Consider the following 19,203-nt stretch of genomic DNA (forward strand, 5'->3'; position numbering starts at 1 on the left):
ATCTATAAATCAGACTAGATGATCACAGTAGCCTTTCTAGTGTCTCATTTGGGGTGTCTAGGCACTTCTGTAATACAACAATTAGTTGTAAGCCAGTGGATAGAATGCTAGACTGGGGATCAGGGTTCCATTCCTGGTTCTGCCCCGATGGGCTGTGTAACTTTGGGCAAGTCACTTTCTCTTCCCACTGTTTTTAACAGTGGAACAATTTACCAAGGGCTGTGGTGGATTTTCCACCACTGGCAATTTTTAAATCAAGAGTGGATTTTTTTTTAAAAGATATGCTCTGGTTCAAAAGGAATTATTCTGGGGAAGTTCTATGTCCTCTGTTATACAGGAGATCAGACTAGATGATCACAATGGTCCCTTTTGGGCTTGGAATCTATGAATCCTCATATACTGCCTCCCCCTATTCCTAATCATATTACAAGAAAAGGGGGTGACAAGAAACCAGAATTCTGTGTGTTTTGGTGATAGCTGAACTATATAACTCATAGGAGAGTTTCTACATTCTCTGGGCAGTAAGTAACCACAAATAAGTGAGGGTGATACAAGTTTCCTTCCACAGAGCTATTGTCTCCTTTCTTTCCCTCCTCTTAGCATTACATATACAGCAAAAATCAATAGTGAACTAATCTTTCTGGAAAATAATGTAATAAGACCCATGAGACAGAAAAGCATGTAAGTGCCTAGGTCCATCTTTGTTTAGAATAGCACTTAAGTACGTGCTTAACTTTAGGCAGAAGCCGTTAAGGATGTGCTTAAGTGCTTTCTGGATAAGGATGCTTTCCTGAATCAGGGCCTAAAGGAGGAATAAGAAAAACAATACCATAGTATTTTATCTGGCAAACACAGCACTGGAACCTCCATGGCGACTATTCCACAAGGAGCTCATTACTACTCCAGGAATAACATCACAAATGAGTTAAACACTGCAGAGGAGACACCAACAAATGTTTCTTTCGTTTAAAGCACATGGAAAGCTGCGTGGTATGCAAGAAGTGGATTTCAATTGCCTAAGCAATGTCATTTTTGTTTAGGTGATTTGGGGACCTTTTCTCACTTCATCCCCTGGCAGTGTAGCAGTGGGGAAAAGCAAAACTTCACCCAGCAGAGTTCTGAATTTGGAAAGCAGTGCTAAAATCGCAGTTCATATTTATCCTGCCACACTTAAGGCGGTTTCTGAGTGAGCACTAGTTAACAAACTAGGTATTGTAAATCACCTGGTAGCTGCACCATGTTCTTAAGTAAAGAAGGAGACACAAAGCAAAGGATAAGAGACAGAGTTGGGAAAATACAATTTTGTGCCTCAGACTCGGTTTTCACATACACTGGTTTAAATCCAGAGTTTCTTCTCTGTCTTCAATGGATTTAGACCAGTGCAACACAGCAGAATTTGGCCCTTTGTGCTTATTTGTGGTTCATTTTGTATTCAAGTCTTGTCTTTTGTCTCCTGGGAAAATCTGACCTCTTCAGAATGGCTGTCTTCTGGGTTACTGGTATTGTCTAAGATATTCATATAAATACTGTGTCCTCCCCACAAAATGAGGAGTCAGAAAATGTAGGTTACTTACTTAAACTGGAAGTTCTTTGAGATGTGTGGTCCCTAGCTGTATTCCACACCTGGGTGTGCACGTGCCCGAGTCTGAAGATTTTAACAAGCAGTGTCCATTGGCCCGCACGTGCCCAGCAGATGTCCTTGTGCTTCCCAGGGTATAAGACACAGTGAGGGCGAATACCCCCTCAATTCCTCTTCTCACAGTGAATCCAATCCAGATCCAAATGCAGAGAGGACGGAGGCAGGTAGTGGAATACAGATAGGAACCACACATCTCGAAGAACTTCCAGTTACAGCAAGTAACCTCCATTTCTTTGAGTGATGGTCCCTGTGTATTCCACTCGTGGGTGATAGACAAGCAGTACTCAGATTGGAGGTTGGTGCAAGGAAGCCAGCAACAAAGATGCGTGCAGTATTGCAGAGCCCACTGCTGCATCCGCAGCAGAGGCCTAAACTGGAGCATAATACCTAGCTAACATGTGTATGGAGCTCCAGGTGGCTGCTCTGCATATGTCCTGCATTGGGACCTCCTGCAGGGATGCTACTGTGGTGGCCTGTGCTCTCATGCAGTGGGCCATTTTACCACTGGGAGGTGAGATGCAAGCCAGTTTGTAGTATTTGATAATTCAGCCAAAAACCCACTTAGAAATCCTCTGAGAGGATATAGCTTGACCATGGGATCATTCTGCTATCACAAAAAAAGTCTCAGATTCTTCCTGATGGGCGTGGTTCTTTACAGGTTAAAGGCCAATGCATCCCTGACACTGAGAGAGTGAAGTCTCTTCTCTTCAGACAAAGCATGGGGTTTCAGAAAAAAGACAGGTAGGTGAATCTACTGGTTAAGATGGAATTCAGAGAAGACCTTGGGTAGAAATTGAGGGTGAAGGTGAAGGGATACCTTGTCCTTTTGAAATACCATAAAGGGGGAGTCCACCATAAGAGCTCCCACTTCGCTCACCTTCCTGGCCAAAATGAGGGCCACTACAAACACCACCTCCATGTCCCACCTACTCATGAAACATGTCACTAAAGGTTCAAATGGAAGACCAGTAAGTTTTGACAGCACGTGGTTAAGATCCCATAGCGGTGTTGATTTAATGACTGTTAGGAAGACCTTGACAAGGCCCTTCATGAACCATGTCATAGTTGGGTGCATAAAAACAGAGCACCCATCTACTGGAGGGTAGGAGGCACTAGTGGCTGCTAGGTGGATTTGTAATGAGCTGACGGAGAGACAAGAGTTCTTTGGAGACAGGAGGTAATCTAAAATGATAGGAGAGATGGGTGCAGCACTATCAGGCTCACCCAAACAACAGGTTCTAGTTTGGATTGTTTTCTACTCTAAGTATAGCCTGGAGAGGTGATGAACAAGAGCACTCTACTTCTAACTCCCATCCAGACATCAGTCTGCGACAGGGAGAGAGCCTGGGTTGGGGTGTTTGACCCTGCCCCTGTCCTCCATCTGGCGTTCTGGGAAGGGATAGATTTTGTCTGGAGGAGGATAGGATGACATTGATAGAAGATCTGGAAACCAAAACTGTCTGGGCCCATTGGTAAGGCCCTACCAAATTCACAGTCCATTTTGGTCAATTTCACAGTCATAGGATTTTTTAAAATGGTAAATGTCATGATTTCAGCTATTTAAATCTGAAATTTCACAGTGTTGTAACTGTAGGGGCCCTGACTCAAAAAGGAGTTGTGGGGGGGGGGGTTGCAAGGTTATTGTAGGGGGTGGGGTTGCAGCACTGCTACCCTGACTTCTGCACCACTGCTGGTGGCGGCACGGCCTTCAGAGCTGGGCAGCTGGAGAGCGGCAGCTGCTGGCCAGGAGCCCTACTCTGAAGGCAGAGCTGCCACCAGCAGCAGCGCAGAAGTAAGGATGACCTGGTGTGGTGTTGCCACCCATACTTCTGCGCTGCTGCAGAGCTGGGCCCTCAGTCAGCAGCCGCCATTCTCCGACCACCCACCTGTGAAGGCAGTGCCTAAAATAACCTTGCAATCCCCCTGCAACTTCTTTTTGGGTCAGGATTCCCAATTTGAAAAACGCTGGGCTCCCCTGTGAAATCTGTATGGTATAAAGTAAAAGCACACAAGACCAGATTTCACAGGGGAAGACCAGATTTCATGGTCCATAATGCGTTTTTCCATGGCTGTTAATTTGGTAGGGCCCTACCCATAGGAGAATGGCCCTGGCCTCTTCACAATGCATCTCTCTCAGCACCTATGGAAGCAGGGGGATGGGAGGAAACTCATATCTGAGACCGCTTTTCATGGATAGTAGGAGAGTGTTGCCTTGGGAGTCGCACCTCTGGCTTCTCAGGAACAACATAGAGGAAGTTTTATGTTCATTTGTGACACAAAGAAGTGCCATAAAGGTGTGCCCAATCACGTCAATATGTCTAACAGAATGGAGTCCTGGATTTCCCACTCATGGTCCCTGAGAAGTGCCTGCTGACGTTGTCTGCTAAATAGTTGTGAACTTCTGGGATGCATGCCTGGATGGTGATTATGTGCCTTAGGAACCAGTTCCAAAGCCTGACTGCCTCCAGACAAAGCAAGTGAAATCCTGCTCCTCTATCTGTTTATGTAGACCACAGTGGCGATACTGTCCACCATCCCTTGGATGTGGAGGGAGCAAATGAGTAGGATGGTGGCTTTGCATGCAAGGCAAACTGCCCACAGCTGCAAAATGTTGTTATGCAGGCTGACCTCCCATGGGGACCACACGTCCTGCACAGTGTGACTGTTCAGGGGGGTGCCCCACCCCAGAAGGGATGTATCTGTTACAATGGTAGGAGCGGAGAAGGGAACTCCCACTCATACCTTGCCTCGGTATGACCACCAAGTGAAGGAGGCGAGGACCCTGGTCACTGGGGAGTTGATAGGGTGCTTGTTGAGTAAGTAGACTGAATTGAGCCAGGCCTGCAGAGAACATAGATGAAGCCCAGTGAAGGGTGTCATGTAAGTACAGGCTGCCATATAACCTAGCAGCAATAGGCACATTCACATTCCATCTCTGGGAAATCTAATAAATTAGGTTATGCATCATTTGAAATCTTTCTACAGGGAGGAAGGCTCTCGCAGAAACAGAGGCCAATGTTGCCCTATAAAGTTCATTTTCCTCATGGGAGATAAAAGGAACTTTTCTCCATTCACGTAAACTCCTAGGGCTGCAAGACTTTGAATCAGAAACGGAATAGCCAACCTACCTCCTTCCAAGAGTGGCCTACCTGGAGCCAGCCATCAAAATACAGAAAGTCTGTGTGGCGCTGATGCCTTATCTGGGCCACCACCATGGAGAAAACTTTCATTAACAGTCTGGGTGCTGTTGCAAGCCTGAAGGGGAGGATTTGGAATTGAAACTGCTTCCAGCCCACCATAAGCCTTAGGAACCGCCTGTGAGAGGGCTGAATGTCTATATGACCATATGTGTCCTTCATTTTGAGATCCATGAACCATATCCCTTCTTGAAGGGGATTATTGATGCCAACATAACCATCCTGAATTTCAACTTTCAAATGAAGATATTGGGTTGTTGAAACTCCATAATGGGTCTCCTGTTTCCCTCTTTCTGGGGACTGGGAAATATGGAGACTAGAACCCTCCTTCCTTGACACTGAGGTGGGACACACTCTATTGCCCCTCAGTGCAATAGGGATTCCTCTTCCTGATGAAGAATCAACTCATGAGAGTGGTCCCTGAAGGGAGACTGTGAAGGGGATTTGTGAGGAGGGAGGGAGAGAAACTCTACATGGAGTATCCCTGATGGATAATCTCCAGGACCCAACTGCCCATCATGCTTTACCTTCCAGTCTGGGGTTTTTTGTGTGGAACCAGTTCCTTAGAATCTGCGCAGAAGGACTTGTCTGACCTCAGTGGGCTCAGAGAAGGAGCATGTCTCTTACAGACAGTCCTTGATGGGGAATCTGTCCTTGTGCCAAGAGAGCATCCCTTGATCTCATGGAAAGCCCTGGAGGAAGAGTCTTTAGACTTAGAGACCAAGGGCTCTTCCTTGAAGCACACACTCAAGGGGTGGGGGGTGCACTGATTGTTTGGTGAAGACAATGTAAAGAGGGGTCTCACGTCCTTCTCCATTAAGTATTTTCTAAGGCAAAGCTCATTGGCTTCATGAGTTCTTGGTGGAAATGAGTGACAAATGATGGACTTTGTCAAACTGTTTCTCAACGAGACAGTAGAGGCTGCATTGGTAGTTGTTGCTGATGGAGAAGGATCTAGGGCAAGGAATGCAGTTTTTGAAGCCCAGGACTCTGGGCGTAGTCCCTGACCATGGAAAGGGAATCCTCAGTCCAGGGAAACAAACTACAGTAACTTTACTAAAAACTAACTGTTCTAGGCTAAAAGAATAAACTATTTACAATCTTATTTACAGGATTTTCTGAAAGGCTGAAGCAGGAGAGGACACTGGATTCCAATGTAGGACCATCTTACCACCTCATGGCCTGAGTGGGCATTGACCTACACTGCCTCTTATTCCATTTCTTGGGAGCATAAGGAAATCTACTGCACATCTGCGAGCCAATGGACATTGCTTGTTAAAAATCTCTGGACTTGGGCACTTGGAACACGTGTTCCCATGTGTGGAATGGCCCAGCACTCAAAGAATGACTGGTGATACCATTTCCAAGCTTACACTTCCCATTATTTCAACATGTGCTGCCTTGTGTGCTAGGATACTGATGAGGACACAATAATAAAATTCACACAGTTTTAAAACAGGCGGTCCAAGCAAGCAAACATATGGTATTGGTGATAGCGAATAAAGGGCAAAATCAAATGAAAATGCTATTAACATGCAATGACAAAAAGTAAAAAACAAACGTGAGCACAATTTTATTTGTTCTGAGCAAAATAGGTTTGTCACTGGTGTAGTACAAAACATGAATTATACAATTGTTTTATCATACCAAAAAAACCTTCAGGTCTTAAAGAGTCTGAAATAATTACTTGATCTAAAACATTTAAATCAAATTGTTATTTTCTTGATTCTTCCTAAGATGGACATTTGTAATGAGTAACAAAAATGTTTTATTACTTATTCTTTTGGGGATAAGTGGATTTACTGCAAATGAAAGCTACCAGATAGACAGAACTGGAGACTGAAGTCCTTTATCCATATAATTGGCAAGCACAGTCTGCAACAGTGCTAGATTCCTTAGATTGCCTTCTAAATAGGCCTCAACTCTCTTTACTGGGAGCCAAGGATAGTTGATATTCCATGCCTCTTCAAACCTTTGACCTCTTTGCGGAGACTGCCAATGGTGCTGTGTTTAGACAGGGACACCCATCTACTATAAAATGCATAGCCAACAATTCATTTAATATACGTTAGCTGTCGTATGGTAATAACTTTTGGTCACCGAGTTAGGCAAAACCAATATCCTAGAGATTTTGGCAGCATCTCTTTAATTAATAAACAAATTTAAAAATACCAACAGTATAAATAGAGAAGTTACAAATTGTCAGCTGATAATGCTGTAAGAATAGAAAAATCAACCAACTCAAAGTACTTTACAGTTCTGAGGTCAGACCCTGCCAATGTGCACATGAGTAACTCTGCTCACATGAACAGTCTCACTGACTTCAATGGGACTGCTTGTACAAGTTACTACTTGTGGCATAAGTGTTTTCCAGTTCTGGACCTGAAGGGCACCCCTCTCCACTGGACCCCCCACCACCACTGTACAAACTAATATGCATTGGGTGCCATTCAAAATTTGTATCATTTTGAAAGCTTCTACCATTCCTAGTGGCATTCCTCATGAAAGAGCTAGGAAATATATCACTGGAAAGGATAGAAGCTTTCAAACCAACGAAACTTTAGAAGTGTACCCATTCTACAAATGGATCATTTTATCCATGGTTGAAATGAAACCACTTCTGGGACAAAACTTATCTATTTAACAGTGCATAACAGCATTATACAGCAGCAAATGAAGACTACCATGTCTAACTACAGGGGCAGTGTAGGCAAAATTTAATTACCTAAGGTTTGGCTAGAAAAATCCGGATAGATAAAATCTGCAATTCTTTTGAAAAGTGACATGAAATATTTAATGACCACATATGATCAGGACCTTGTTTCATCCTCTGATATGAAAGACAGTACTCCAGCAGCACAGTGCCTTCTAATACCATGCTGGTGTTCAGCACTTACTCACCAACACCATTTCCTACAGGACATACTTCAGGCACTCCTTGAATGTTTCACCGTGAAATACCGACTTGCCCCAACCTTGCAAGGTATGACAGGACTGCAGAAGGTGATACAATTCAGGTTCTTGGAAGTTTTAAATTTAACTTTGATCATTAACTGCCAGAAAATTCTCAATCTAGAACTCAGGACTGCTGCTGTAGACTGTGTGAAATTCATAAACTTAAAAATTGAAAGCAATTACTGTTTATGTTGAAAAGTTAAAAGCTGAACTGAATAGCAACCGAAATGTGTTGTTCTCTTTTTACCTGGTTGGACTTTACCTACCAGCTAAGGACTTGTAGGATTCTAAATAATAAGAAGAAAAGTCTTCAGTCTCAATTTTCCATGAGATTTATAGCAATTAATTTATAGCAGTTCTCTTTCTGTCAGAAAGCTAAGTTTTCCAGTGTGCGAGAGATCAACTTAGGTTGTAATTTATAAATGTATCATTTTCTCTGTAAACACAGCCACTTAATTGTAGCAGCTTTGTACATTCAGTGGTTGTAGGGATTCAGATAAGATGAAAACCGAATATGAAAGAGTGAAATTACATAATATTCTTCAATATTATGTAGAATTGACTATTATATTGGGCTGTGTGTTACAAACCAAATTACCAAGAATTTTCCTCGCTCTTCAATATTTTAATTTATTTTAGAAATTTTTATAAAAAAATACCAAAACTCTGCCAATAAATAAATAAAATAGATAATGAAAGGTAGATATGTACATTACATATGTAATGTACATTTCAAATTGTAACAACTTAAAAAGCAACTGCTTTTATTCTTTGACATAATTACTTGGATAATTAAGGAAATCATTTATTACAATGCAGAGAACACCAGAAAGGTAAGACAGTTGATTTTTTTTTTTCAGAATTCTGAAATTGTAATTCTGAGTGTTTAGTTAAACCCACATCAAGTCGCTCACCTCTAGGAGACTCATTCGCAAAGAGATTTTGAATAAAAAAAAACCCCCTTTATATTCATCAAAATCTGTTAACTGTAATTAGGTGCCTTCAGTGGCTGCCCACAAATCTGAAGATATAACATGGACATATTAGCTCCAATACTATGAAATTCAAGCCTTAGTACTGTTATGTTAGAAAGTGTTCATGGCTGCCCATCAAGCAGGCTTTTGCTCTATAGATGTCACGTTAAAGCTGATGGGTGGCTAAATGAAAGGAGCAATTAAGAGTCCCCCTCTGTAGTGATAGTTGGAAACTAAAGGAAGTACTGCCCAAAGCAATGGATACCTTGCAAAGCCAAACAGAAGCTAAAGGATACAGGCTGAGAGTTTGCTAGGGATTGCTTGGTTGAAGCTGTTTGTGTCTGTGTCATAAATATAAAGGGAAGGGTAAACCCCTTTGAAATCCCTCCTGGCCAGGGGAAAGCTCCTCTCACCTGTAAAGGGTTAAGAAGCTAAAGGTAACCTCGCTGGCACCTGACCAAAATGACCAATGAGGAGACAAGATACTTTCAAAAGCTGGGAGGAGGGAGAGAAACAAAGGGTTTGTGTGTCTGTCTGTAGTCGTCTTGGCCGGGGACAGAACAGGAATGGAGTCTTAGAACTTTTAGTAAGTAATCTAGCTAGGTATGTGTTAGATTATGATTTCTTTAAATGGCTGAGAAAAGAATTGTGCTGAATAGAATAACTATTTCTGTCTGTGTATCTTTTTTGTAACTTAAGGTTTTGCCTAGAGGGGTTCTCTATGTTTTTGAATCTAATTACCCTGTAAGATATATACCATCCTGATTTTACAGGGGGGATTTCTTTATTTCTATTTACTTCTATTTTTTATTAAAAGTCTTCTTGTAAAACACTGAATGCTTTTTCATTGTTCTCAGATCCAAGGGTTTGGGTTTGTGGTCACCTATGCAAATTGGTGAGGCTTTTTATCCAACATTTCCCAGGAAAGGGGGGGTGCAAGTGTTGGGAGGATTGTTCATTGTTCTTAAGATCCAAGGGTCTGGGTCTGTAGTCACCTAGACAAATTGGTGAGGCTTTTTACCAAACCTTGTCCAGGAAGTGGGGTGCAAGGTTTTGGGAAGTATTTTGGGGGGAAGGACGCGTCCAAACAGCTCTTCCCCAGTAACCAGTATTAGTTTGGTGGTGGTAGCGGCCTGTCCAAGGGGTAATATTTTGTACCTTGGGGAAGTTTTGACCTAAGCTGGTAAAGATAAGCTTAGGAGGTTTTCATGCAGGTCCCCACATCTGTACCCTAGAGTTCAGAGTGGGGGAGGAACCTTGACAGTCTGTGTGAAGATATGTCTACACAGCAATGTAAGCCCAGGTTTGAGCCCAGGCTCAAGCCAAACCCCCCTTGTGTCCACACACCAATTGTGTTAACCTAGGGTTCAAACCTAGGGTTATAGAACCCTGAAAGGCTGAAGGGTCGGAGCCCTGTTGCTTTCCTGTGTGCACATAATCCCAGTTTGACTTGGGTCCCAGAAGTCCTCCGGAGTATTCCATAGCTCGTTTGTCTGCATAGAGAGGACTAAGGAAGTTGCCCCAATCTGTGGTGTAGTCTATTGCACTCTATTGCAAAGGGAAGGTGCACCTCCCTTTGCAAACAGCTACAGCTCAGGTCAGTGTCAATCTATTGTCTGCTGAACACTGGTCTGCAAGCACACTATCAGAGATCCTGGAGGGTTTTCAATGGAAACCGATCAGAAGAAGCTTTTTGCAAAGAGAGGTGCTTCCTGGTCACAAGAGCCCCTGCACACACAGCCCTAGGGAGGGCAAGGTTGGGGAGCAGAGGGTGGACCGGGGACTAAGCGGCTGCCCCATAGGGAGGAGGAGTGGCAGAGCTCCTGGCTCAGCACAGCCAAGGGAGGAATGACCCCCAACACTCTCACCACCCCAAAACTCAGTGGTGAGTGGCAGTCAGCCACAAAACTTCTCCATAGCTTCCCAGGGATCCCTGGGAGGCTGGAGTTGTGGCTGGGGACGGGGGGGAAGGGGGAGCTGCGGCTGGGAGCCAAGGGGAGCTGGCACTCCCTCCCCACCCACCCAGTTTGGGGACCACTGTTCTATTGGGACAGCCATCACAAGGGGCCTCTGGACCGAGTCCACCCTGCCACACTAGGGTTAAAATGTAATGTAGTCACTCAAGCCCAGGGTTCCCTGACACGGGTCAGCTGACTCAAGTCCCACTAACCCTAGGCTTACATAGCTGTGTAGACATACCCTGAGAGGCAGAAAGCCAGCAGAAGGTAAAAGAAGCAATTGTGAGAGTGGCCCTGAGAGGAAGCCAAGGGATAGAGATTCTATTGGACACAGCACTTGTTAGAAACACAGACTTGGATTTCTGAGCAAGGAAACTGCCTTCTGTTGTTTGGTTCTATAGTGTTCAGTGTACATTCTTTGTAAATAAACAGGACTGAACAAAAAAAAAAATACCTAACTTAAATAATCAATTTCACCTGCTAACAGAAACAACACAGCAAGGCCCCAAATATAGGCTAACTCCTCAGGCTCAAAAGGGGTAAGAATACCAAAGACATGCAACAACCGCCAGCTAGGGAATTTCCTCTTGTGGGTTGTTGCTATAATGGTGCATACCATATGCCGAGTGAAGGACACACTAATTTGCCCTTCTCAGCACTCTCAGGGCTAAATTTTCCTTTATAATTGTCCAAACAAAAAACATCCATGCACAGAGCAGCCATCTTCATATGTAAATCCTGTAAAATAGCATGCCTGACTAACCCATTTATAGATGCAAATGAGTACATATGCACATTCTGCTTCTGCAATTTGAGAGACCATTTTTGGAAGATGTCAGTCCTGTGACTAAGTCCTCTTTTAATAAGATCTGCAACTTGGATTGCACACAATGGTATAAATTTCTCATCAATGTTTGTGGCTGCCTCTTAGCTAAGAAACCATCTTCTTCATAAGCAATTTAAAGGCAAGTGCTAACACAGGCTTCAGTGCATCTGCCAACTAATTTGGGAATAAGATAAGACTTTTAATATGTGAAAAGCATCGATTGCTCAATGTAGGTATAAGTACATGTCAGAAATCTTTTTCCTTTTAACATTTTAGCTTCAAACAAGAGATCGTATCAAGCCGTTTGCTTAGAATAGGGAGGTAATAAAAAACAACCACTATTCTGCCGCACACATTTGCTGTACAACTGAAGGGCCAGATTCGCATTTATACCAAGGCCCCTTCTCACCTCTCTGGCAGTATAAAAGGGTCTTTAAATGGTTATGAATTATATTTACATCCATTTTAAGACCCATTTACACTGCCAGAGCAGTGTAAAGGGGCCTTGGTATAAATGAGAATCTGTCCTGGAACGCTCCTATAGAGCGCAGCTGGTGTTGAGATAAGAGTGTAGGGATGGCTAAGGAATGGAAGTACTTGATTGGCTGATAGTGAGGTGATGCTTTCCCTTCATGCATTGGGCAATTCCAAATAGCTTTCCAAAGGAAGAGATGACAACAAAGGAGAAGGACATTCTGTGTAAATGGTCCAAGAAACAAAGAACAGTTGCAGATAGAGACAGTACCATCTGGTTAGGGTGACCAGATGTCCCGTTTTTAAAGGGGCAGTCCTGTATTTAAGCCCTCCTGCAGGTATCCCATCAGTACTGGCAGGTCCTGCTGCTGGCCGGATCCCTGCTCACCAGCTGCCTGCCCACCGGCAGTGGGGGGCGGTCCAGTGGCCAATGATGGGGGTGGGTGTGACAGGCTGGTGGAGGGGCAAAGATGCAGCGTGCGAGGCCAGCCAATCGCCCTGCTGATCTGTCAGTGCAGCCCCTGCTGCATGCTGGCTCTGCCCCCCATCCCATTTAAGGCCAGTGGTGGCTGCATGCTGCAGTGGCTGGTGAGTGTGGGCAGGCGCCAGGCAGCGGCCTATGTGTCGCCTCTGCTACCCACCCATCGGCCCTTTATGTGCTCCTGGAACAGGAGCCTAGCACCCTCTTCACCCCCCCCAGCCCTGGGTCCTGCCCCCAGGGACCATGGGGCTGCTCCATCCCCTAGACACCCTCCCCTGCTGAGAAACCTCTGGCCGGATTCCCTGAAGCCCTTGCAGTCAGGTTCCCTGGTCCCTGGTGCCCAATGCATCCTTAGGCTAAACCCCTTCCTGCCCACGCTGTAGCCAGAGGCAGTTGGGCTATGTTGGTGGCCAGTAGGAGCCTGGAGGTGTTAGCTGCCTTTTGACACTGTGCAGGCAGGCAGGGACAAGCTGCTTCCAGCCACACAGGAGAGGGGGGTGGTGGGGAGAAGAGATGAGCTCTGCAAAGACATGGGCCAGGTCATCCCTTCCCCATCTCGTCCCTTCCCTCCCACACAGTGCTGAGAGGCTGCTGCTGGCCACATTCTGATGTGAACCCTGGTAGAAATCTGGGGAGGGGGAGCATGTGACCCTGCGCCTGCCCCCACCGCCCATGTTGCCTCAGGAAGATGTGGAACCAGGTACCAGAAGAGCTGGTGCGTCCCAGGGGCCCAGCCAGGCATGGAGGGCAGAGAGCGCCAGGTAGGTAGTCACCCCCCACTTTGTGTGTGTGAACCCAAAAGCCTTAAAGGTAAGAAGGTAAATACTGCATAGTTGGATTATTTTTATTTCTTTTTAACAGGGGCTCAGTCGACTTGATGTTAATTTGAATGTTTGTACTGCATAGTTCTGATTGATTGCCATTGAACTCGCTTGAATACGAGTATTTTTACCAGGTGTCCCGTATTCAGCATAGGAAATAGTCACTCTACATCTGGCTGGCATCTTCACTGTATCCTAGAAAGCTATTTGTTTTTTAAACCAAGACAGGAACAATTAATGTCACTTTCAGGAGTGATGAAATGGAGGAAAATGTTCCTGACCAAGCAAGAATGCAGACCAGGAGGATTTTAGCTGGCTAAATCCAGGCACTTTATCAGAGTGGCATTACTTTGGCAAGGGGAGAACTTTAAGCAGAATAATTAAACAATGACATTTTTTATTTAAGAAAAAAGACAGAAAGCAAAGAAAGTTAAGGGCCAGACCATTTCCCCCCTTACGCACATCAGTGGACAACTGCATACACAAGCAGTCCTACTGAAATTAGAGGCCTCTCTTCTCCCCAGAGGCCTTTGCAACCCGACGTCTGGCCCTGCTGTGCATTGTGTCTGCCTGTCCATACTCAGTGAGTAACTGTTCATCAATAGAGAAGGGTTTCACAATATGACCCTAAACAATTTGCAAACCAGTTCAAGCATTTAATTTTTTGCAGGCCTGTTGATTTTTTTTTTTTTAAATTAACATTGGCACTGTGATAGGATCCTAAGCAGAGGCACTGCTCACTGTCAGAAAGAGCGATGAAAAGAAAAATCCATGTGTTAAGGACTTTCCATCACTGAGTTCTGCTTAGATCTGGATATTCTCTCACTCTGACAATGTATGCCTTGTTCATATACTTACTTCTGGGATGAAGAAATAAGCCATATTTGGGAAATTACCCCCATTTTTCTCTTTTACTCCTCATTCTGAGCCCTTATACTCACCAGGCCTGTCCTGCCTTCTCAGAAAGGCTACCCATGTCTCCCTCTTGGCCCTCCATCCCTCTATAGGAATCTATATAGTATTCCATGATGAGAGGCACCTTGGAAATACTTAAGAAAGATCAATACTACTCGCGAGCCAGCTGCAAAGGGTCCCGACAGAGCGATGTGAGGCCCTTCCTCCTGCTACATGTACAATCCCAGCTTCTGTTGACCTGGAGAATTAAGGAATAAGCTCAACTTCTGAACTCTGATTCCCCAAGCAACAGACGATTGGGGCTGGCCAGGGACACACTTTTAGAGTGCTTTCTTCCCTAAGTAGTTAATTAATCAAAGTAAATACCTGCAGTCAGGAGCCTCCCCTGCTGTGCTCTCTTTGATTTGTTCAGAGAAAGCATTCCAAGACATCTTAATTTGTTGCTGTGTGAATGGCTGCGACTTCACCCTGAAGTCTACAGCCTCTCAGTAGGAGCTGTGTGAAACCATCCATCGCTCTTTTGAGGGTATTTGGCATTTAGAGCACAGCTTTTCCTCTCTCTTCCCTCCCTGCCCCCAGCCCAGTTTTACTAACACTAAGAGGTTTGGGGTTTTATTTTATTTCTTTACACAACCCTCCATTCAGTGTGAACAGGAGAGTTAAAAGTGGAGCAGAATTCCTGAGAAGAACATCCCTTTGCACACTAACACCAAACTTTGGATGCCCAATGATTTAATGGAAGAGAGAAATGAGGGGACCTCTGACAGACTATGGCCCAAGGGAGTGAGGCTCAGGTTTGGACTGGCCCACAAGGTTACGAAGATATCAGGAACAGAGACAGGCTTCTCACTACTTGCTTTATGTTCTGGGATGCAGGTAGCATTGAAGAATAGCCAAGAACAGTCTGTGGGTGCTGACCCCAGGGAAAGTAAGAAGCTACCCCTGCTTGAAGCAAGAAGATTCTCCCAGAAATCCATCACCCCACAGCAGCCTGCGGAAGCTGTTGGAGAATGTCCCAGCAGACCCCCTCCACCCTGACCAAGGCCTGAGGACGGCACTGAAAAACATGTTGCCAATGGACCCTCTTCCCTGGAGGCCTATGCGGGCGGGAAGGTGAAGAATCTCCTTGCAGGTCCTCCTGAGATATGGTGAGGTGGGTGAAGAACCAGGTGTCAGGAGTCTCTTTCCCAAGGCCTGAGGAAAGGGGTAAAGATTTGCCTGAATGGAGCCCTAGCCAGAACTGATTTGTTGCTCTGAAGAGGGATTGTTTTGATATGTCAATTCAAAGTCACAGACTCAACCCCCAAAAGCAAAAAATACCCCAGCCAAACAACATATCAACTCAAACAGACTAAATCAGTAAATCAACCTAATGATGCCCCATCCCCATTCCTGCTCCTGCAGAAATCAATTCAACCTATTAACCCTCAAGAGAAAAATCAATCACATCTTCTCTCCCCACCTCCCCCAGGAGCTATATGCAGAATCTTCTGCATAACTACCTGCTTTTCCTGGATACAAGTCAGCCATGAGCTTTTCACCCCCTTCCCACAGTGCAAGCACTATTGGGAACCTCTTCAGCCCAGCCCCCACCCAGGCCTCAGTGGATAGGTCTACATTGCATCTGGGAGCCTCCCAGCCTCGGCCCACAGTGGGGCTTGTGGGGCTCACTCTAGCCTGATAAAAATAGCTGTGCAGACATTGCTTTGATGTTTTGCCTTGAGCTGGAGTGCAGCTATTTTTAGTATGCTAGCACAGACCCAGGAAGCAAGTCTGTAGACCTGGGCCTGGAGGCTCGCTCCCAGATGCAATGTAGACATGTCTAGGATGAGGGTGAGGAGTGCTGGGGTGTTCTTCAATACCTTTCCCTCCCCTCGCCCCCCCCCCCAATAAACCCTGCTTTGCCAGGAGGTTTTTCATTACCTCCCAAAGCTTCAGTGGGATGCCACTGAGAGGATTTACTTTCTCTATAGTTCGGGAAGCTTCTTTCATTTGACGGTGCTGGTGCCCACACTGCATTCTGCATCGCTTCTCAACAGTACTCACACCATCCCTGGGAGGCAGCACCTGCTGTCTTACAGGCATAGGAGCAGTTGGGAAGGCCTGGGGAAATAGGTATATCTTGCACCTCTTTCTAAAAGCATCCAGGTTATTCAACTAGACACTAATTCAAAGACCCATTGTTAAAACTCCACTATACTCCTAACATGTAGAAGGACCAGCCGCCTCCCATGCGCCCCCTAATGGCCTACGGTCTCACTACAGGTAGTCTGCCTCAGTTTCCCCACTTGGACTGTTCAGTAAACTCAAAAAACACTTTCATTCACTCCCATCCCTTCTTATGTTCTGCTTTATTAAATTAACAAACATTCAAAATAAAGTTTTCAAGTCCATCCAAAAGTCCACAAAAACCAAAGGTTTCTCTTCCTCCACCTAGGCATTTCTGCCTAGGGCCTTTCCTGCTTTGGCAGGCCCTTCCTAGGCCCTGTCTGGCTGCAGTCTCAGTCCTGACTCTATTCTAGAGCCTTCTCACTCTTAGACATCTCTAATCCTTGAGCATCATTATTATTTTTTATTAATGATTATTATTCCTCCTCTCTCCTTCATTGAAGCCTCCTGCTGTTCTTTATAGGGCGAGCACAATGATCTCTTCCAGGTATGCCTCATTCTGTAATCAGAGTTGACTAGCACCAGCCCTTAAGGGGGATGCTACCCTGTTACAAGCAGCATTAAATGACTCTGCATCAGCCAGCCTGAAAATACTGCAGAGAGCATGTCCAGATTCAGAGAGACTAAAAACTAACTCCTGCCAGGGTATTAAACATTTTTTAGTGTCTCCAGACGCCTTTCTAAACAGAAAATCATCCTCTATCTTCTCCCTTCACAAATAATTATTAGAGTGCATTAAGAAAACTGGCTCCAAACTCCTTTCAATCTATTATTCTCATCTTAATTCATTTCCCATTTATGTCCTATTCCCTTGTGGACTCAGAACCTACTCCCAAGAAAAGAGGGTGAACTTCAAAATAACAGCTCACTGGAAATGCTGCTGGTGCAGCAAAGAATGTGTTGTCATGCCTGCTAAAAGAAAAAAAAGGCAAAGCACAATTTTCAAGGATTGAGCAACAATAGGGGTAACTAAATGAAGGGACAATTACTGGGATACAAAACTTGTCATCTCCATGTCAAAATTTGACTCAGGTGGATAGTGAGTAAACAATGTTGGGCCCAAGTGCACCAAAGGAGATAGGCGCCTACGTCCCTGTTTTAGGTGCCTAAGTCCCAGTTTTGGGACGACTGTGATATACAAAACTCCTGCAGAACCCTGTAGGCACCTAAACTCACTCGATGCCTACATTTTTGCAGTAGAAGTTCCCTAGGTGCCTATGTTTCTGGCTCTGGGCATGTGCACAACACCTCACTCTAGGCATCTCCCACCAAAGCCCCAGAGCGATTCACAAACCAGGGGAAGACAGGTGTTCAGACACCTACATTGTGGGATGGGCCCAATACAATAAACGTGCTCAGCGACTGCCTACCCAGATTGGGCCCCTCAGGTGAGTTCACACAAAGCAGCAGAAACAGGAACTCCCTTATCACTTTTAGCCCGGTGGCTAGAGAACTCACCTGGGATGTGGGAGACCCTGGTAAGTCCCCCATTCACCTAAGGGGGAGAAGAGATTTGGTCACCTCTCAGGTGCACGCTATGGGATATTCTGACTGGGGCTCCCTCAGTCTCGCCTGTTGAAGCTATTGCACTCTGGATAGAGTCGCTACAGCAGGGGGAATGGATCCTGGGTCTCCCACCTCCCAGGTGAGCGCTGTGACCACCAGACTATAGAGTGAGTCAGTCTCTCTCTCTCTCTCGGAGTCAGAGTCATTTGGGGCAAAGAGAGAGCACAAACGTGAGAATGACTCTATAGCCTGGGAGTAAGAACAGTCATCTCGTTTTTTTTTAAAATAGAAAAACAAAGTTTATGGTTCAAATATGCATGTCAGACTCCTACAGCGGTTGTGCAGTCCCTTGCAAGACCTTAAGGAGGCACTTTTATTGCAAGCCACTGTTTCCCTTTCTGAGTCAAGAACTAAATGGCCTTGTGTTGTAGTTGATGCACGTGCCTTTAACATGCATCCACAATAAGGAGCATTGTGGGTGTTCATTGGATGCACAGTTCCAGACTGATGGTGCTTTATCCCCACTCCCTTTGAAGACAGCATGATGCATTGTCCTAGTAGGGATTAAGAGAAGTGCTACTTGCATTCAATACTAGATACTGGTAGCACTTCTGTAATAGTACAGACACAAGAACTTCTGCTTGCAATTCATGCTAGAATCATTTAATGTGGAGACTGAGGATGGAAGAGGAAGAGGACACTCAGATACCAAAGTGAGCAGGGTGGTACAAGAATCTATACAGACTAGAATGGAATAGATCACCAAGGGAAAGGACAAGTAAAAGGACAGACATGGCAGTGAGGAGGTGGAAGGATGGCAAAGACATGAGGTACAAAGGAAAATAGTGGGAGAGAAAATAAGAATGGAAATTAAAGGGGGAAAAAAGAGATCAGAGGCAAAATGCGAAGTAAAAACAGGATACGGATCACACCAGAGACAGCACCTCATCTCAGTAACAGCCAAGAAGCAATGCCATCAGAAAGCCAGTTCTGAGGTACTACTAGAAAGTGACCACGGTGCTAGGGAGAGGCAGGATTATGCAAAGGGGAGAAATTGAAGTATGGCCCCCTACTTTATGTCACCATTCCAGTTAACACATTTCTGAAATCGATCAAGCCCCACTGTGTAACTCAAAACATTATCAGGTTATTAAAAGAAACAGCATTAAAGCACTGTTGAGAGGTATATTTTCAACATGGTGAATGGGCATACAGCTGAGTGCTGACTATTAAGAAAGAGAGTCACATAGCTAAATCCTGAAATCCCACTTTAGTGAAAATATACCTC

The 19,203-nt window shown here is 44.9% G+C and overlaps 1 protein-coding gene and 1 long non-coding RNA gene across 2 annotated transcripts in view; one reads left to right on the forward strand and one right to left on the reverse strand.

Annotated features, from left to right (window-relative positions):
• The window catches only part of LOC311514860, a 48,767-nt gene extending 42,430 nt beyond the window's left edge, over window positions 1–6,337 (forward strand). Inside the window, exons 4-5 of the long non-coding RNA XR_014709955.1 lie at window positions 2,298–2,380; window positions 5,949–6,337. This is a non-coding gene — a long non-coding RNA (uncharacterized lncRNA). The remainder of the gene's footprint in view (window positions 1–2,297; window positions 2,381–5,948) is intronic.
• Window positions 1–19,203, reverse strand: part of DGKI (diacylglycerol kinase iota) — a gene marked incomplete at its 5' end in the record, with an annotated part of 284,785 nt that overhangs the window by 19,544 nt on the left and 246,038 nt on the right. The gene's annotated exons all lie outside the window — the stretch shown is intronic.

The sequence above is a fragment of the Lepidochelys olivacea genome (assembly GCF_965140295.1).
Source record: "Lepidochelys olivacea isolate rLepOli2 genome assembly, chromosome: 1".
NCBI lineage: Eukaryota > Metazoa > Chordata > Testudines > Cheloniidae > Lepidochelys > Lepidochelys olivacea.